The sequence below is a fragment of the Lagopus leucura genome, unplaced genomic scaffold (genome assembly GCF_019238085.1).
Source record: "Lagopus leucura isolate 7727_CA_CO unplaced genomic scaffold, USGS_WTPT01 Super-Scaffold_100004, whole genome shotgun sequence".
Classification (NCBI taxonomy): Eukaryota; Metazoa; Chordata; class Aves; order Galliformes; family Phasianidae; genus Lagopus; species Lagopus leucura.
The window spans coordinates 29,585,012-29,605,430 of record NW_024962264.1 but is presented as its reverse complement, the minus strand read 5'-3'; the positions used below and the strand labels follow the sequence as shown (position 1 = coordinate 29,605,430).

General features: G+C 39.1%; 1 long non-coding RNA gene across 2 annotated transcripts in view; it reads right to left on the bottom strand.

Moving 5' to 3' along the window:
- Positions 1-15,435, bottom strand: part of LOC122180354 — a 35,589-nt gene extending 20,154 nt beyond the window's left edge. For both annotated transcript variants that reach the window (XR_006179023.1, XR_006179022.1), the window contains exons 1-2: positions 15,311-15,435; positions 2,111-2,242 (exon numbers count right to left, since the gene is read on the bottom strand). This is a non-coding gene — a long non-coding RNA (uncharacterized LOC122180354). The remainder of the gene's footprint in view (positions 1-2,110; positions 2,243-15,310) is intronic.
- Between the last annotated feature and the right edge of the window lie 4,984 nt (positions 15,436-20,419).

The window sequence follows — 20,419 nt, the reverse complement described above, 5'->3', positions numbered from 1 at the left end:
ATATATATGAGAGCAACTTGTTCTGCAAGTTAGTTACTTCAGATAACAACATTATCTTTGCTTGCTGGTTGTCTTGAACAACCTGAAGATTCAGGCGAGGAAGTTTGCTTTCCTTCCTCAAGAGACCTTTGCTACCTGAGAATAAGGTAGGAAATGGGGGTGAGAGTTGAATTCAAGACTTGCTGCATTTTTTTTTTTTTGCTTACTGCTTGCCTAGGATGAAAAGCACCTCCTTCAGTGTGAGAAGTGTTGTAGGGTCTGGAAGGTATGTGGGGTCACTAGTGACTGGGCACTAAGGGGGAGGAATGAGCTGACAGTTCAGGAGCTGATTGCTGCTACTTCAGTGATCTTAAATAGGTAGAAGTGTACACACTGCTCCTGAACTCTCAACTGACAACTAAAATGGGACTTAATCATTTACTACATGAATTTAAAAGGCTTAGGACCTATTTAGCATAACTTAGGTTTAAAAAGTATTAGCATGAGACTCATTTCATCAAAGCAGCTACTGCTTATTCGTAACAACTATTTATCCTCTTTAATTATGACTGTGTTTACCATGTGCTAGCAGAAAGCTAAGTTCTGTCCATGTGCACTGCCAGTGAATATAAAACACTTGTGCAGGCTTCAGTCAGTAACATATGGCTTCAGTTGAATAAGAACTATGCAGAAATGAATTGCCTTGAACCTTACCTGCATTTTTTTGCTCTTACCTAATAAAGAGAATAACATACCCAATATGTTGTAGGCTTATCTGAGAAGATTAATGGTGGTATTAGATTAAGGTATTCACCAGAAAGCCACTTGACCTACACTAGAATAGATTCCTTAATGCAATAATGAACGTGTTACAAACAGGCTAACCCTGAGAAGTCTCTCAAACTGAGGGCAATATTTTAGTTAAACGCCATGCACTTTGATCCAACAGGCGGCACGTACAGTCCTCATGGTCTCATCATCTTGCTCAGTGATTGAACTGGGTTCTACAGAGATGTGCAATGTGTTTTTACTGTGAAATCTAAATTATCATCCTACTCACATCACTGCTTGCCCTGCAGGACATATACTACATAAGTGAAATGCCATTTGTATGGTGGAAAAAAGGAAATTTGGATTCCTGCGTTGTTGATACTGCAGTTGATGATTAACTTCTCAGAGAGTCAATTCCTCATTACTGGACTACCTATTCATTCAAATCTGAAAACGTGTCTTGGTTATGGCTAGGATAATTTTCTTCCTATTAGCTCGTATAGTGCTGTGTTTTGGAGTTAGGATGAGAACAATGTTGATAACACACTGACATTTTGGTTGCTGAGCTGTGTTTGCATGAAGTCTGTCAAGGACTTTTCAGCTTCTCATACCACCGTGCCAGCAAGGAGCTAGAAAGGGACAGAACTAGGACAACTGACTCACACTAGCAGTGGAATAGTTGTTACTTTTCCTTTCTTCTCTCTTCTTTACTAAACTGTACTTATCTCAACCTGTGAGCTCTTGCACTTTCTGTTTTTCTTCTCCAGCCCACAGCAGGATGCATGTGGAGGGGATGTGAACAAATGTCTGCACGGTTTAGCTGTCTGCCTGTTTGAACCACAACATAGATTTGAACAAAGACAATACTGCATGAAAATGGTTATGCTAGAATGGCTCGGTACCTGTATAACAGTGTCCCAGCTGTGAAACTAATGAAGCTATATATGAAAAAAAGATTATTATTATGTGGATCTAGCAATCAGCAGCTCAGAATTTCTATAAACAGATAATAAACTGCCTCACAGCTTGGCAAAGAAACTACAACCAAAGTCCTACAGCTTACAATGACCAGCTCAGGCTGTTGAAAACAAACTATTAGACAATGTGATTACTTTTAGGTGAAATACAAGCTAGTCTTATTTGTGAAGTAGTTTGGTATACAAATGCTAAATAGTGTCCCTGGAGGGTAAACTGAGCAGACAGCAGCAGCTTGGATGAGGACAGGGCTCTTACTGAACACTAACAAGTTTTAAATCTTGTACAGAAACTTGCATTGAATCTTGTCTGATTCCTACTTATTTTGCAGTTGCCTTTGCAAAAACCATACCCAACACACATTTTCTTTGGGAGTTAAACTTACCTTGTGGAGATGCTTTACATGATGCATTCAAATATGCTAGGCTGGTGCTAGATTTTATCTGCAGTATGTCGGTTGCCATCTGTGGTGTCCTGCTGCAGTCAACATTTGCCTTACTCTCCTCTTGTCATCCACCTGTACAACATGGAATAACAAGGCGCTATTTGTGTTGTAAAATCCAGGATGTATACATTGGACCCTTGTGTGTGTGGCTCCTTATCTCCCCCTAGGCCTTCCCAGTCCCTCTGCTGGAAGCCCAGACCTGTTCCCAACTCCGTCAGATTCCAGCATGAGGATGTTAAGCTTTTTGCTTGGCAGATCTCCTTTCTCTGGCAATTTGTATCTTTCTACCTGTTCCTTTCTATTCTCACAAGACTGCAGCCATTTGAAACTACTTTTGGACTGACTCCTTGAACTCAACCAAGAATGCACTTTTCATTGACCTTTTACAACTTGCTGGTCTCAGTCTCTACACCTCACCTTTTCTATGTAAAACTTTGTAGGTCTGTCAAATACGTGCACGAACTCTGATACAGAAGTCATCTAAAATAAATTATCCTTTCAACACAACCCATTCGTAGGAAAGTAAGGGTGCCTTTTTAATGTTTTAACTAAAGCAATGCTGTTGGAAGAAAAAAAAAAAGCCAGTGGGGAAAAAAAGTGACTGAGAAATACCAAGAATTACTTGAATTCAATCAAAATACTGCTGACAACAACTAAAGACAGCTTCAGAACAACTCACTGATCTCTTCTTCCCTCACAAAGAGACCTTAAATTCAAACTCAGAGGTTTGATATTCTGGGTATAAGTTGCACAGCTTTAAAGGCAACAAAACCTAGACTGTATCTGGATGGGCTTGTGCTAATGAAGTTACTTTTGCAGGACTACTGATGTCACGGTTTGGACAAAATCACCAGATTGACTGTAAACCCTTCAAATTCAAGCACAGTATTCTATGCTGCCACAAACCTAAGGCAATCATTGTTTTTCAAAAAACAGACTAAAGAAAATTGCTAAAGCTAGGAATCTTGCATCAGTGCCACCTCCTGCTGACCCAAGTACACCGTTCAGCCCCTCTTCTGTGTTTGCACACCAATTATTGCAAGGGGACATCCTGCTCTTTCTAGTGCTTATGGGAAGAGGTCCTTTGCTAATAAGGCAACAGCCTCCACAACTGACATTTCAGAGAACCTTTTGTAGACTCTGAAGGGGAAGCATTATTAATCTGTCTCCATTTGTACTAAAAATCAAAGCAAATACAATAACAGGTAATGAAAATTACACCAAAAAAATCATTTTGTGAGTCATCATGTTGCTGGAAGGAATCGTGGTATAGGATGAAATCTGTGCAGTCTTGCAATTATAGGCATGTTGTTCAAAACACTGTATTTACTACAAAGTTAACAGGAGCCATGGCTGAGTTTCCTACTTAAATTGGGAACACTTGATAGCTCTGGGACATCCAGATTAACTGGAATTTATGGAACTAGTAACATTAATTATAGAGGTGAAGGGGAAAGGATTTAATTTAGAATGCCAAATACATGCCCAACAAACCAGTTCAAAACTAACTTTGAGAACCTGAAATAGTGTGCAAGATCCAGAATACATGGAAGAAAACTCCTACTTGAACATGAATCAGTTGGCAGTGCCTTGTGACCAGTGTCACCCACAGCACATGGCTACTGGCAATGTATGCCAGTGGAAATGCCTGTATTTAAATGTATATTTACTCTTCTGTACTTCCCGCTCACTTAAAAGTAACAACTGTAAAGAGTGTCCTGGTAAGGATTGCAAAACTACAAGAACCTTCATTATCCATCCTTAAAAACAAAGTGTATTTTAAACACAACATACATGAAAGTAGTCATCAATGTATACAAATCTTCATTTTAATCACTTAATAGCTTTATTCTCCTTTTCATTTGCTTTCTCAATCTTCATTTCCTGAATTTTGATCATCGATGCCAAAGCTTAAAATAGAAGAAAGAACAGCTTAGCTGAACACCAGCTTATGTTTAAACGATTGAGACCTCAGAAGCAGACTCCTGGAGCTTTCTAATACCCTTCCACCCTTTACACTCTGTATTTATCAAGATCTTACAAATACAGCTTGGGTTTGCACTTCTTCAGATGCAGGAAAGACAAGTCCAGTTATGGACAGACAGCAAATAATCTGCTTTCTGGAGCCCAAGTGCCAAATGGTGGAGTAATGGCAAAATCTTATATGTTTTAAAATCTCTCTTATAGGACAATGCCAATACATTTGGCTCAATGCTCACGACAAAGGATTGCTCATTGTGCACATAAGAGGCTTTTTAAAAACTAATCTCATTATAGATTTGTATATACATTTGTAAAGTAGGATACAGAAAACAAGCTACCTAAGGATGTTAGCACTGGTGAAGAATAAAATTGAGAACCTTTACCTTATACTTCATGGAAATAAATTGAATACTTTTACGTAATTCAGATCCCTGACATATGTGAACTGTATGATGTAGGAAAACAACCATTTCCCAAATGCACGCAAGGAGACCTGAAAGGGAAAAGTGGGAATGATTGGAATGTGAAGCTAGAAAAAACACAGAGAAAAGAAATTGCATTTCACCTGGCGTTCTGCCATCATAGCCAGGATACACGACGGTTTTACAAGTGAGCTCAAAGGGAGCAAGAACAGAACCTGAAAAGTTCTCCACAGTCACTGTGGTCAAATCAGATTTAAAAAACAAAGTTGAGGAAAGGATATGTTTCTAAGGGCACAGTGGGAAACAATGTTTTGGAGTCCATTGCTGTCATTGCCTTTCAGTTTCTGTAAGAGTCATCACCTCCTTTAAAATTTCATATAATTGGACATGACAACACACGACGGCACCCCGACCAGATGCCGTGTTTGGAATGTTAAGGATCTTGAAGCTTATTAGTGTTCAGGGGCTAAGCAACAATGCATCATGTAGTTAATCTAATTACTCTCCAGTGAGTAGAATAATGTACAAGTGGATCCTAGTAAAGTAAGTACATCTAAAATTACATCATGTAAGAATGCAGGTAGTGCTTTGGCAGGTAACAAAAACAGTTTCTAAGGAATACAGGTGTTTCAAATATAATATGACTACATTTGGTAAACTCTCACATCCTGGCTGTTCATCTGTAAGGTTTTCAGCTGGTTTTGTAGCCTTGAACGAACACTGAAGTCTTTCTGTAAAATGAAGTAATACAGCAGAGCTGACAGCCTGGCTCAATGACAAGAATTAATAGTCTACCTGGAAAACGCTCATCATCCTTATATATTTTGTAGTGCAGGAAAAAGTAATGCTTAAGGGCTATAAAGACACAGCCTTACATCTGTATTTTCAGCAAACTCTGGGACATTTTTAGATTTGTTATAGAAACCTTATCAGCTATCAAAAATATTGGTACTAAACAGCTCTATTGCCTACTATTGAAATACTGATACTAAGCAACCCTAAATCCTACACATTTACTTGAATAAGGAAATTTACCAGTTCTAAACTTCCACACTGCAGAGCATTTATGTTCCCTTCCCTTTGTGTAGCATATTAACTAGTTTCTGTATTTTATTCATAAATCATTCATTACAGGAAAAATATCTACTTGAACACATCAGTGACAGCCTGTGTTTTCCAGAGATAAAAGCTGCGACCGCAGTCTCTGGAGAGCCACCTTCCTCACAGGCAGTCGCAGGAGCCAAAGGTGCTGGGGCTAGTGGCAAGGCCATCAGGTGGTGTAATTAATAGCAAGTGAATTGGAGATTCTTCTCTCCATCTCTCTGCTGGAGACACTTTGTAGGGGAAGATATGTAATGAGAAGCTGCTGAGAAGATGGCACCTCTTAGGAGATGGTCAAGCAAAGACCAGTAGGAACATACCTGAACGTACACTCTGTTTCAAATGTTTACACTGTCTCTATAACAGTTGGAGGGCTGGGTTTCCCTTTACTGCATTCTTAGATCCCCTCCATCAGCAGCCAAGTTAGAAAAAGACTACAGCCTTTTTGCAAAGCAATTGCTTTGGTTAAATTGACTGTTATGCAAAACGGCCAGTGTGCTTTCCTCACAGTAAGTAGTGCCTGCATATTTCTGTTGGCTACTCAGTGTCCACTTCCAACCAGGGCTGATGGGAATATTGTAGCTCATAACAGTTTAATTCTCCTTGTATGTTTCTGCTGACTTGGATCTCATTACTTAGGTATAAGAAATAGAAAAGATGCACAGGTCTGCCTTTTTCTTCCTTTACATTAACTCATTGCTACACTTTGCGTTTCTGGCAGAGTCATAGGAAAAAAGGCAAGCTATGCATACAAACATGCGATCAACAGATTATGCAACATATTTTCATGTCTTTGGTAAGCACTGCTTACATAAAGAAGGGTTGAATGCAAAATCAAGGGGAAGATTTACTGTGAATCTCCTCTGTTTATTCTCACAATCTGTTTTCTTACTCCTACCATCCTTCCTGGGACATCTTGAACAGAATTCTGGGTCTTTCTAACAAATTTTCTTTGTATAATTACTTCTTGAGTCTTCTATGAAAAAACGATGCTTACAGCTACTTTGGAAGCCAGGAAAATCCCTGGATGTTGTAGAAGGTTTGCTGGAATGCTAACAGTATGTACTTAATTATTTAAAAGTTTTAAAAGGTACACAGCAGTAACTCAGGAGAAACAGAAGAGATCTAACTTATCTCTGAAAAACAGTGGCTTAAATACTACAGGATAACAATTTATCAGCATCTGCAAGCAATTTCACAGAAACTTCATGGAATGAAAAATCTATGAGCAACAAAGGTGAAGAAAGTTAAGACAATATCTTCAAATCTTGATTTTCAAAGCTATTCCCTTAACATTTCTATTTAGGTTACTAAATTAACATCACCACTTCTTAAAAGTGGCTGACTACCCAGCGCTTTCAATAAAATTAGAAGAATTCGTGATTACCAGATTCCTCTCAAAAGCTCATCAGTATTTAGATACTTAAATACAGGATATGGGCAACTTAGAATCACAGAATCACAGAATGGCCTGGGTTGGAAGGGACCTCAAGGATCATGAAGCTCCAACCCCCCTGCCACACGCAGGGCCATCAACCTCCCCATTTAATACTAACAGAATCACAGAAAATGTAGCCACCCCAACTGGCAGTATTCTGCATGCTAATTACACAAGATTATCACTACTCACAAATGACTATCACAGAAGATGCCCATTTAAGCTTGCTGGTATCAGCCTCCTTGGACCTCGTTTGCAACAGAATAATGTTACCTAATGGTGAACTCACCTTAAATGTGGCCAGTGGAAACTTTAATAGAGGATGTGAAGGGCAAGATCATATCTTGGGACTGAAGGTATGCAGTGCGTGAGCACAAAAGATCCCTGCAAGCAAGATGATGGCAAAACTTGCGTTCTGGAAAAATTAGGCTAAGTTTTGGTAAGGCTAACTAGTTTCCACGCTGAGAATGTAAAGCTCTCATATAATCTCTAGATTTTATATATGTAAATGAAAATGTAATTGTTTGGGCAAAAAAATGTAATCAAGTTCCAGAATTCTTACTTAAAAGGATGAAATAAACATTACAGCTCTGTTCTTTACTTCCCAGCAAGCTTTTAGCATTATGAATAAAATAAATGAGTTCATGACTGATGCAGTTTTAAGAAAGCTTTAGAAATTGAATTTCAAATGGGTATTTTGAGAAGCAGGAAGCTCATCTAAGTGAGATCACTTCTCACCGACCAGAAGAATCCTGTTCCACACTGCTTTCAATAGCAGAGTTTCTAGCCACAGTCTCCCTGCGGGGAAAGACATGTGGCTGCCAGTGTCACAGCAAAAGCCTTGCTATTAGCATTGCTACATTGTACTTCTTTTTGAAGATAAGCTGCTTTTTTAAGTAGAGGAAAATGAATGGTATGCAGCCATACCCTAATACTCAAGGGAAAAAAAACCACAGTAAAATTTTGATACAATTTCATTAACAAAAGTCTTAATAGAATTTCAGTGAATTTAGATCACTGAAATAAGGCATATCCGGAAAATTAAGGACAGAATTCTGTACAAATAATCTGCAGTCACGAAGAAGGAAAAATACTTCATAAACTTCTAATTTTGACAGCTAACGCTACTGCAGTTTTCCTTACTGACAAAACAGAGCTTACATCCAGCTTCTTCAGGTCAATTTCCAGTTATCAGGAATGTGATTTCTAACCCATATTCCATCTAATGACATCAGATGACTACCACAAATGTACATACTTCTCTTTTCCAGGTTTAGCTCTATGTATTTTCTCAGGCACTGTAAATTCTTAGAGTACAGTGATGAGAGAACAGAAATGGATCATTGATTTATTTCCAAATAACAGACAAACTGATTCTAAGTACAGTACTGGCAGGCACTTGGAAGTTTCCAGAGAATAAAATTCCACTGGACTTAGTGTTGACCTTTAGTAGAAATGCTCAGTTTTCATAGGCAACTCTGCTATTCCATCTGTATCTGCGTCAAATACTCCCTGCTAAGCCTGCTTGAAACAAAGTGCAATCTTTCTTCATCACAAACACTTGCCATTTGGCATCATATTCTAACATACAGCTTCAATACAGTACAACTCCCAACTAAAGTCTTGGAATACAAGAGAAAAAATGTAAATAAATAGTAACAAATGAAGACAGCTTAATCACAGCTTTCATCAGAGATAATCAACAAAATCTCATCTCTTGCAAAGCCAACTAGAAACATTCTGTGCCAGCACTCATTCACCATTTGTGTTGGTAGAAGCCCTCCATTTAAGTAACAAAATAACACGTCTTCCTCTCTATTAAACTGACGAATATTAGCTTGCCTCTGCACGCTTTCTTCAGGATCAGCAAACCTTACTCAGAAGCATTTTGCACTGCAATTGTATATTTACACCATCTCTGCGCAGAAAGATGTAGGAAGAACATAACAGCTAGCACTACCAACAGGACTATGACAGCCGCACTTTGGCAGAAAGCCTTGTAATTTAAGTAGCGTGATTTAGTGTAGAATTTTCTTGTCAGTTCTGAAACAGAACACTGCAGTAAGAGAGAAAAATTCTCCTGAACACATTTTTTCCAGTCTGAGCCATGTAAGTTTGCAACTGTATGTAGAAAAGAACAGTTTCTCCCATTGACACTACAGAAAATGTAGGCAATAAGCAATTAGTACAGGCTGACAAATTACACTACCAATTGTCATGCTTCCATAGGATTTCTTATCTATGACAGCCATAGTCAAAGTAGGAAGTAATAGTAAATTTACTACTTTATTTGTACTGCATTACAAACACTAGAATTTGTGCTGCATTGGGTTTTCAACTCAGTGTGCCATTATAATTTGTTTGTTAATAAAAAGTTGCCTGCTTTCACAATGAGAGAAAGGATGTTTACATAAACAGAAGCAGTTCTAAGTGAAAATAAAAACACAAAGAAGTATATAAGGCACTAGGCAAACAATAGCTGAAAGCTTCCACAGCTTCTAGCTCAACTTTAAGGTCAGTTTTCTTGTAAAATAGCATCTTATGCTTCCTGGTTGGTTTCGGTAGCTTTAATTAATAAGTGAGGGAGAAGAAATGTCAACATTAGGACTGTCAAAATACTGTCTAAATCTGATCACACTCCTCTAGAAGGACAGCAATACATAAAAACTCTAGATATGACTAAAGGAGAATATGGCTAATAGCAGTGTTTTAAATAAACATTGTAAAAAGATTACTATTGTTGCAAAGACAAAAACATAGTAAGGTTTTAATTATGAGAGCATTTTTTTTCCCATACAGCCACTAGCTTTTCCAGCACTCAGAACTGACAGTTTACTTTCATAAGACAATTCTGCCATCTCCTTTTTAACCTGAGAGCTCACGTGTTACTCAATGTATAATGGGCAAATACAGCTTTAAAGACAAAAATACCAGTATCTCAGAGTGTCTTCTAGGCAATTTTTCCTACAACAGCTGAGCTATCTGCAAACACAAACCACTTGATCATCTCAGAGTACATCTGGGACAAAATGCAACATCATTCTGTTTTACTAATCAGGACTTAAGGCAAAGGCATGCTTAAAAGCATTCTTTTTATGAAGTTACTCTGCATTTTCCAGATTTTTACATTTTACACTCTCAAAGCGTTGCTCCCACTAACTTAAGTTTCACCTGTGCACAGAACTGGCACCTTTTGCTAAAACATTTGCTGAAACATTTTTGCTAAAACAAATTACTTACAATGGCAGCATAACAATTTAAGCAAAGCTTATGTTGAGAACGGATCATCAGTTTCAAAACAGATCATTGCGATTCTGAGTCAGATCAGATCTGTCTTTTCCACATTCCTGCTAAGAAACCAAACTACAACTAAGGTATGGTCTTTCAAAAGCATTCGGGCCAGTTCATTTTTTAAAGAATAACTAATTTATGTAGGAACCAAGGAGATTTAAGCAGACCCTGAATCAAATTCTCTCACAATTCTCTCACCTGTCAGTGCTGTACCACAGTATTACACACCCACTCACACTCATTTCAGCCCTTCTTCCTGCACTGCCATCTAAAGCATAAATTGATTGATTAACTCTCAGCAAACAAAATGAGAGCACCTGATGTTGAAGGAATTTCACAGAATTAACTGTCTTTTAATTTTTGATACAAATGTTTGTATCACATTAGAAAGGATGTATCAGAAAAAAATACTAAAAATTATCTGCGTACCTTGCAGATAAGATTGCAGATTTATTGGGAACTATAAGTAGTGAAAACACCGCCAAACACAAGTGACTGACAATAAGAAAAGCAATAAAACAAAAAAGTAAAAAATAAAGTGCTTACAAATCAGTCCCTTCAATGCAGCTCTTATGGAAGAATGTTAATCGTATCAAACAAAAAAAAGCAGGTGCCAGACAGTAAGCCCTCTGCAACAACCCCTCTCTTGTAGTCAGTTCTCACAAGATGCAGCACTCAATTCTCATAACACTTCCGAGTACTTACTATGTGTTCAGACATAAGCCTGTTAGTGACTGAAGTGTATACAACAGTGTTTTCTTTTTAATAAGAAACAACAACAATGTGTATATACAGATCCATTATTTGTATATTATTAGCAGTGTGGAAATACTGAAATGCAAGATATCTAAACGCCTTTCATGATAAGATTAAAGCGGCAACCAACTGGTTATGTGATCCCACTGGCCATAATATGCACACCATAACAACACAGAAGGGAGCTAATCCTGTCAGGGACAGCTCTAGACCTATTGAATATCTTTGGGATTTGACAATTCAACTGTGCTAATGAGGCAAAACTGAACTGAACTACCCTGAAGGCTGTAAAATGGATGGTCGGTAACAATGTTAACCTGTCTTCTAAATAGTTACATAGTTAATGTTACATAGTTACAATAGTTACTCTTCCTTCTTTAAACAGCGTACTCCGAAAAGGCATGGGAAGATTTAGTAACTAATTTTTGTTGGGCACTCAATAGGAAGATTAGCTCTAAGCCAAAATAAAAATCTTTGTCAGATTGCTTTTATCTTTCTAGCAGATTTCTGTCTTCAGTTTTAAAATAAAACCTGGCACCATTCCCGTGCTTATTTACAACTGACCCCGAGGCAAAGGTATGCTTACTAAGGTGCTGTGGATGCACAGATACAAGAGATAGCTTTAACTTTGAAACGTTAACAATGAGAAAGATTACATGCAGAATTTGCACCCTAAAGTGCCAAAACACTGAGCAGTAGGAAGTTATTCTTCCTCCTGGAAGAACAGCAGTTCATCTGTAGGGTCCTAGGATTTACATGCCAATCAGATCAAAATATAGGAGGCAGATATGGCCAGCAACACATTGCTCAACCAAAAAAAGGCAAATGTAACATCATACTCTAAAATTTCCCTCATCCTGAGAAACTCAGAGCTGGCTGACTCAGACCCCAGAAAGTGCTGAGCATGGACAACTGTGTGTGCACATGCTTGGTTCCAGTGGAACCCTGATCTGCTTTCCCATACATTAGCTGTGAAAACAGTGTACGGAGTTAGGATATAAGCTTTTAAACAACACTATAACATTATCATGCAAGTTCCACTGCAGTTTGACCGCAGATGGCTAAAAACTGGTCACATCCCTATCCTGTGTTTCACTAAATCTGCTTCTTTGGTTTCTAGAGTCAAGTATTGTTGCCAAGGGCAGTGAGAGGCTGCAATAAGGATTCTGTCTTCATTGTTCTGCGCCAGAAAACCAAACCACGGCTCCCCTGAAGCAATCTGACCATCCCATACTGGAAGGGAATCTTCTGCTGTACCAGCAGCCATATTTGGAGTCATCAAGCAAGCTGCATTTTATTTTTAACACTAGCTCAATTTAGCAACTATCTGAGATGAGCCAAGCTGGGGCTACAATCTGCAAGGACAGCTAGCATACTTCAACTGGCTTTCAGCTCATTCATTAACTGGTCTTTTTCCAGTTTCATATCATAAAATGCATGGAATCTCTCAGGGCATGTTTATCAGCTTAATTTCATCCAATTCTAACTTGCTCAGTGTGACCTCCATTTGATGTATTCTCAATTCTTTCTCCTGCTTTGCAATGTACTCATATAAAAATAAAAAACAATATATATATAAATTGACCACAAAGATGTGCAAACATCATTATTACCTTAAATCTTATTTGTCAGAAAACAATTTGGAGCATGAAAGAAACACAGAGTAGAAAATCACATTACATTATTTCAATTATATGAAAATGGCTAATCCAGGCAAAAATGGTGCTTCAGAGTCTGAACTGATGGCCTTACAAGCATGTTTAACCTTACCAGGTATATGACATCAAAATGATTTCCATCCTTTTGTAGTGCTACCTCCATATGCACTCCTAATATTCAGCTACACAGAAGTGTGTGAAATTCCCTATGTGGAGCAGAGTTGTTCAGAAGCTGCTGACCCAAGGCTACCACATTAAGTAATTTTTGTTTGAGAAATTATCAGTTATAGATAGTGCCATCAGTTTGGAATTCTGAATGCTGGCTGCCTGCTGCTTCTCAGTAACACTTTGCTTTTCCTGTTTTGCTACTCATGTGGACCATACTAACACTGAGGGAAGCTTGCTAAGCCCAGCTTTCACAAGCCTTTTGGTAACTGCTTTAAATCCACAAAATACTAATTTTTGATGGAAATATGGCAATATTACTCTTTTCTAGCCACAAATTAATCTGGTATTGCTGGGATTCAAGGTATATTCTCAAATTTACTTTATAACCAGATGCTGCTAGCACACTAAGATGCAGATTTTAAAGAAGGAAATATTAACAGTCTGACAGACAAATACAGTAACATTTACAGACCTTAAATTCTTCTATTTTAAGTTTCCAGTCACTGATTTCTTTGGAAAGCTGTATTTTCTCCATTTGAGCCACTCCAACAATTCGACTTATGTTGCTTTTGGAAGACCTGAATAATCCTTTTCTTCTCAACCACCTGTAGCTGTTTCACACTCCAGCTGCACACAGCACAAATACTGGTAACCTCAAGGGCTCCCTCCTTGTCCTTCAGATGTGCTCTAAGATTTGACATGGCTCTCTCAGCAGTCTCCAAATCAGCCTATTTGCTTCTCAGAGCTTTGACTTTACAGAGTGTTTCCTTTGTCGTCTTCAGTTGGACAGTCAAGGAGATTTCTCAACTGCTTTCCTTTTTTCATAAAAAGTGTACTGCTTGGAATATATATATAAATTTAATAACAGAAAATTAAATATACTAGATTGATGTGAAAAAAAAAAAAGATCAAAACAGCAAAGTTAGTGTAAAAATGTGGAGTTGGGATACAGAACCTAGCACATTTAGCCTGACCATTCTTCTATGCATCTGTCACCAGATACAGACAGAATTAACTAGATCACACTCATTTGATTCATCAGAGCAAATCAAGGCTTCAGAAAAGAAAAATAATCATCCCCATTCATCTCAGTTTATCATTACCTCTGAAGCTCATTAATGAGCCTTCTTTGAGAGAAGCTTTGAAATACTAGGTACAGAACTATGTATAAAAAACATTAAAACCAACCACCATCTGAAAGGAAACAAACAAACAATCCTATACCAGAACAGTTAAATCACTGAATTTCACAAACATGACTTCCCCAATACCGAATGGTTCTGCTCCCGCAGGTTCATTATCATAAGGCCTTACTATATCCTGGTACTTGTGCAGAAACCCTATTGCCATATGGAAGAACTTATTCCACTTTGGACACAAAGCACACAGACTGCAGTGATTAGTGCAATTTATCACATCGGAATCTGTTTCATTCCATTTTGTGGATGCCCCATCCCTTGAGGCATTCAAGGCCAGGCTGGATGTGGCTCTGGGCAGCTTGGTCTGGTGGTTGGCAACCCTGCACATAGCAGGGGGTGTTGGAACTAGATGATCATTGTGGTCCTTTTCAACCCAGGCCATTCTATTATTCATTTTCAGTAAACATGATGTTTCATGTAATAACAGATACCAGATACAGAATTTCTCTACTAAGAAAAATATATATATATGCTATCTTAATTCCTGGATATTCTTGCTCCTTCTTACAGCAAACTGTGAAGAAAAAGAACTGTCCTTACATTTATTACTGTATTATTTTCTGGCATATTAAGAAATAACTTTATGCCATAAAAATGAATTTTGTTCCTCTAACTTAGATTAGAAGGAATTCAGGGAGACTGAGGCAGTTGGTTCCTCCCCTTTATAAAGTCTTATTCTTTGTTTTGACTGGATGAACACAGATTTTATAAACACTTGGTAGTATTGTCTGTTAAGTTTTTAACCAACAATTAGGTGGCTGTTACCCTTTTACATTTGCAGATACACACTTCTTTAAACATCTTATTCCTCAAGGGAAGGTGAGGGAGAAAAAAATGACTGCTTAGAGAGTTTGGGGGCTTAATTGGCCTAATTTGCATTTTCTTAGGTACTCTGGCAGACTGAGCAGGCCAGAGAGAGCTGCAGCAGCAATACCATCAGACACATTTAACATAATGCAACTTGAGGAAAAATAACACCTCCAACACATCTTGAGGGCACATCATAGACAAAAATTAAAGCCTTTATTCAGAACCCGATCCCAAGTACCAGAAATGCCACCTTATTGTTTAAACGTCTCCAACCCCACGCAACAGCCCCTCAAAGTTCAAAAACTCTCACACACCTGCACGAGGCTATCCTGATCCCCCTCAGCCTCTCTAAGCCCTCCACGTGTCTCCTCCCAGGTGTTTTGTTGTTTATTTTCTTAACTTTGTCGGCCCAGGCGCCAGCTACCTGCCCTTCAGAAAAGCCCCTCCTTCGCTGTGAGGAGAATCTCTTTTCCCGCCTCCTCCCCGTTCCCGCTTCCGCCTGCCTCTCCTCAGCGCCGCCGGAGGGCGCCCGCGCCTCGTGCTTCAATACAACATGGCCGCTCGAGAGCGACTCCAAGCGGTGGGTCCCTCCCCTCTGTGGGAAGTGCAGGTAGGTTAATGGCTTCGAGCTCGAGCCTGGAGGTATAAATCCTCTCAAGTGAGGAGGGGGCAGGGAAGGGTTTGGATTTTTGACTGCGTTCCGTCAGAGAATTGCTTTGAAGAGAGAAGTGGTGACGAACCTTCCTCCCATCCGAGGGAAGGCTCAGAGCACCAAAAGCCTCCTGCCAGAAGCAGTTCACTAATAAAATCAAAGCCTGCTGACTTTTGCACCAGTCTCTTCAGAGCTAAAAATGGTTCTCTGTTCTTGAAGGTAACATACGTGATATATCTGACTGGTATTTTCAGCTCCGGGTGGGAGAGCAGGCACAAAGTCACCAGTGGATCACCTCAGTAAAGGACGTGGGTTGGCTGAGTGCTCTGCCCTGGACTTGGCTTCAGGGGTGAACACACAGGCTTCAATAAATGGCCCCTCTTCTATAAGAGAGTGTGCAAAATGCAGCCTTTCTCTTTCTATGGTGGTTGGAACCTATGAACCAAAGGACTGGGTACTGAGGTCATGCGTTTGAAATATAGAAACCCGAAGTATTTTTCATAACAATTTGTAACTGTGGAGTGAGGGGTTGGCATGCATTTCATCCAGGAGTCAGAAATTGGCTTTGGCAATTTGGCACACATTTTGTTCCATTTACATTGGTAATCTTGATTCTTTGCTGTCAGAATTACTCCATTAGTGGTCCAGAACCTAGATGTACTGCTGTTAGAGTTTGTGCTCCTGAATTTGCTAAAAAGACTTTTGCCAGTTGTCCTCAAGGGCCGATTGGCATATACATGCATGTGCATATATATATGCACATATATATATATGCACATGCATAGCTTTTCTCTTTTCCGTAATGCTTTCACAGATATCCTGTTTCTGATGATATATTTGGCTGCATACCTTTATAAAACCTAGCTATTTGTTCACTTCTTTGCATTAAAAGGGTGGAATTAATAATAAAAATAAATATGGTTTGTGCTTGAAGAAATAAAAGAGTGGGCCCTTTATCCTTTACAGAATCACTCCTCCAAGGCCAAGAGAGTTATGCTGGAGCAAAACAAGAACATGGCAAGAAAGAAGCAGCTCATCCTGAACTCATTGTCAGCATGCTTGTATGGATGATTTTCTGACAAATCATTTACACTTCTGCCCTTCAGATGTCCAATTCTGAGCTGTTTTGGTGTGTTATTCCTCCTCAGAAGTCTCTTTGGTACAGATGAGGGCTGCATTTTTTTTTTTTAATATAAATCACATAATCACAGAAAATAAGACTTGAGAGGTAAGTCATGAATTTTCTTCCTCCTTCCTCTGAGCTAAATAGGAGGAATATTTATTTGAACAAGATGTCGTGTTTAATTTAGCAGCTAAAAATGCAGTAGCATATGTACAAAATGTAGAAGCTGAACTTTTTCTCTTTGATTTCTGGAATTAACCTGATGACTCGCCAGCTCAGAGAGACTTCTTTCTGAATACTTATCAGAATTTTTGCCTCCTTTCTGAAAAGCAAATGCTTGTTAATTAATCTGTGAAATGTTTGCACTTAAGTCAATAGAAACCATTTAAACTCACGACTCTGTTAAAAACCTGTGTTACCCAGAGCACAGCAGATGGGGGCAGTATTGCTCCAGCGGACTTCTTCATTTGCAAAACAAACTTGGAATAAAAGAAGGAGTTCAGTAGAAGTCAGGGCAGCCATCAGAGAGGAGACAATGCTTTTGTTGGTGATAAATATAGGGTATGTTCTTGAACTCTAAAAAGTGAAAATGATGACGATTTCTCCTGCTTTAGCAGGAGTTTATTCAAGCTTTGTGTGTGGGAGGGGGAGGGGGGAGCAGTACTTTATTGAACCCAGGTCTCTTCTGGGTCCCAACAACAGAGCTCTCAGCTCTGTTCTGAGAGGAGCTCATCAGAGAATTCCTTTCTTTTGGCAAAAAAGTGCATCTGTACTTGTGTTATGTGAGGTTCTAGCCAGAAGCAAGGTGGGGGGGAATAAGGGTTTATGTTTAAGATTTCAAAATAGTTATATGTAGGTGACCAATGAATATTGGTTTGTGTTCAACACTGAAATCTATTAATGAGAAGAATTAGCTCTAGCCTCGTGCCCAGAAGTGCTCGTCTGTATTTTGTTAATTCTGCTTTCTTTATCAATAGTGGCTGTGTGTTTTTAAGTTATTGTGCACTGGGTTTGTTTGTGCTGAATCTGGCAGAAGGTTACAATTTAGAGGGGTGGGCCTAGATTTGCTATAATCTCTGGAGTTAAAAAAATCTGTGGGTTTCTGTGGGCATCAATGGGGAGGTTAGATTTGAAAATGGCAGTTTTCTCGACAAGATGGAAATTGAGATCTATGAGTAACTGACAGATTTTTAACTCCCACGTGAATGAGATACTGCTGAGGAAGCAGAACAGTATCTGCCAATGCTTTGGGGGCTGTTGATCAGACCATTTTCTTTAGCTTGTCGTGGGTTTCTGATGTATGCAAGTACCTGTATGTTAATATTTTTTAGAGCTGAACTGGTATGATAGAGATGACTGAAAGCATTAACAAATGCAAAGGCAATGGGGTGTTGCAGGAGATACTAAACACACAGTTCTTGTCATACAGCAGCCATTTGGTTTATTACTAATATCACTATATCTAATATCACTAATATGTTGATATGTTGTATAATAATAGTATGACTAATATCACTAATCTGTTATGGTGACAAGAATCACAGTTGTAAGGCTACTGCACATTTAAGTTGCTAAATCTTAACAGAAATCAAATACATTAAAGGTTAAAGTTTCACTCATCAACAAGCATAGTTAGTAAGGATCTCTCAACCTCAATGGGGGAATCTTGAGAGGCATCCCAGTTCAGAAGGAAATCACTGCTGCACAGCCTGCTGCTTCAGCACAGATAGCTCAAATTGGGCTTTCTCCAACTGATGTCTTTATAGCAAAAAGTGTCTCATAGTCAAACTTAAAATCTTATCATGTTGGTTTTGACTCCTCAATTATTCTTTGTTTTCATGGGAGATTTCAGTGGGTCATCTGCGTTAGGGCTCAATCCTCTTTGATTATGGTCATAGTCATGAGCATCCACCAGCCATTCTACTATTCAAGCACTGTGTATTTCAAGGAACAGTCACATCAAGGCCTACTGTGGCTCATAAGACTGAGCAAGGCATATGTCAAGTGCAGGAGTCGAGCATATCTGTCACAAGGGGGAGAAAACTCTGCACTTGAAATAGTGATGAACTTGATGGTGTTATTGACAAAAATGATTTTATATTTAGTGTGTTGTATTCAGCACCCAAAAGGAACTGTAGTTGTGGAGTAGAAGAAAAAGTACCTCAGAAAAGGTGATTGTAAGTTACTCATCAGCCATTGCCAGCACCATGAGAAAAACAGCTCTTACTGAATATGAGGTGCCAGCAGGCATTAGATACAATGACCAATATTTTTTCTTGGAAGTGAATATAATTCAGAGTTCTTTGTCTTGTTAATACGCTGGCGTGTTCTTGCAGTCTTAAATAGTTCTGATGGTTATGGATAGGAGGATGTATGGCCCCAAGAGATGGCTCCTGGAGCCTTAGCAAGGCCTGCAGAGGAACCAAAATGAATTGCTCTTTGTGGTGACTTGGAATGAGGGTTTTTACAGTGAAACACTAGGAGTACTTGAAATCTGATTTGAAGCGAACTGAGGGATGATTTCTGGATAAAAAGAAGCTGTAAGACTGACCATGATGTGAAGCAAATGAAAAATCAGGCCCTGGGAGGGAATTGGAGAGTATAGGGCTCAGTATAAGCAGGGGCTAAAAAAAGAAAGAGAAGGGTGTCTTTTCTATATTCCTCCTCTTGATTATCAGGGATGAGAGCTGGGATAAATAGGGCAAATAAAAGGCTGTAGGGCAACTGTGACATCTTAAAAGGAATGGGAATGCAGCAGCATGAAGGGCATGAACAAAGGTAAATAGATTTCTTGCTTGAGATTTGCAGCTCTAAGCTTTCCAGGGTCTGAGCGCAATAGAGTTCATTATAGGTTTATTAACACAAACTCTTCACTGCTTTCAAAGCTGGGAGGAGAAATGATGCACATCCCAGGTGCTGTGAGATCAAAAGTGCAGGCACCTGACAGGCACAGGCTGGTATCTGTTTATTCAGCTACACAAGCAGGAAAGGGGGTGGTCTGTGGGCTGCCCTCTTCATCATCCTGTTCAAGTACAGATATAAAATGGAAGTTTTTGTGAACACCTCTAGTGATATATTTTAGGAGTAAAGTCAACGTCTGCTAAAGCAATGAGATAAATGCCAGAGAGCCTACATGCGTAGATAAAATATTAGATGCGCTCAAAATCTTAAACTCTGCATAGTCAGCGGTGACTGCCTGCATTCATAAAAACATCCAAAGTTTTCACTGCTGATTCTTTTTTCAACATATGGGGAAAGCACAGATTTCTTGTGTTCACTCAGTGACAGTGCAGTGTTTGGAGGAAACGACATGTTTAGTGAAGTCAGTGGGTACCATGTGGAAGAAGAACACTGAGAGAGAAATTTTTAGTACTGCTCTGCTGTGCTGATTTGGAGCAGGTCTGTTGTGTTTTCAGCAGCTGGCAGTTTGCATTGTTACAATTCCTTCACAAATACAACAGAAGGATGTGGGTTTTGGAGGCATAATAAAAGGGTGAGCCTCAGCTTTTGCACACTGCATTTTAGTGTTGTGTGCTTGATGTGCACGATTGGGCAGCACTGCTTTTCTTGCCTTAATCCATCTCTCTCTCTCGCTCACTTCCTCGCCCTCTCTCATAGCAGCAGTTGCTGCAGTAGCTTTGGCAGATC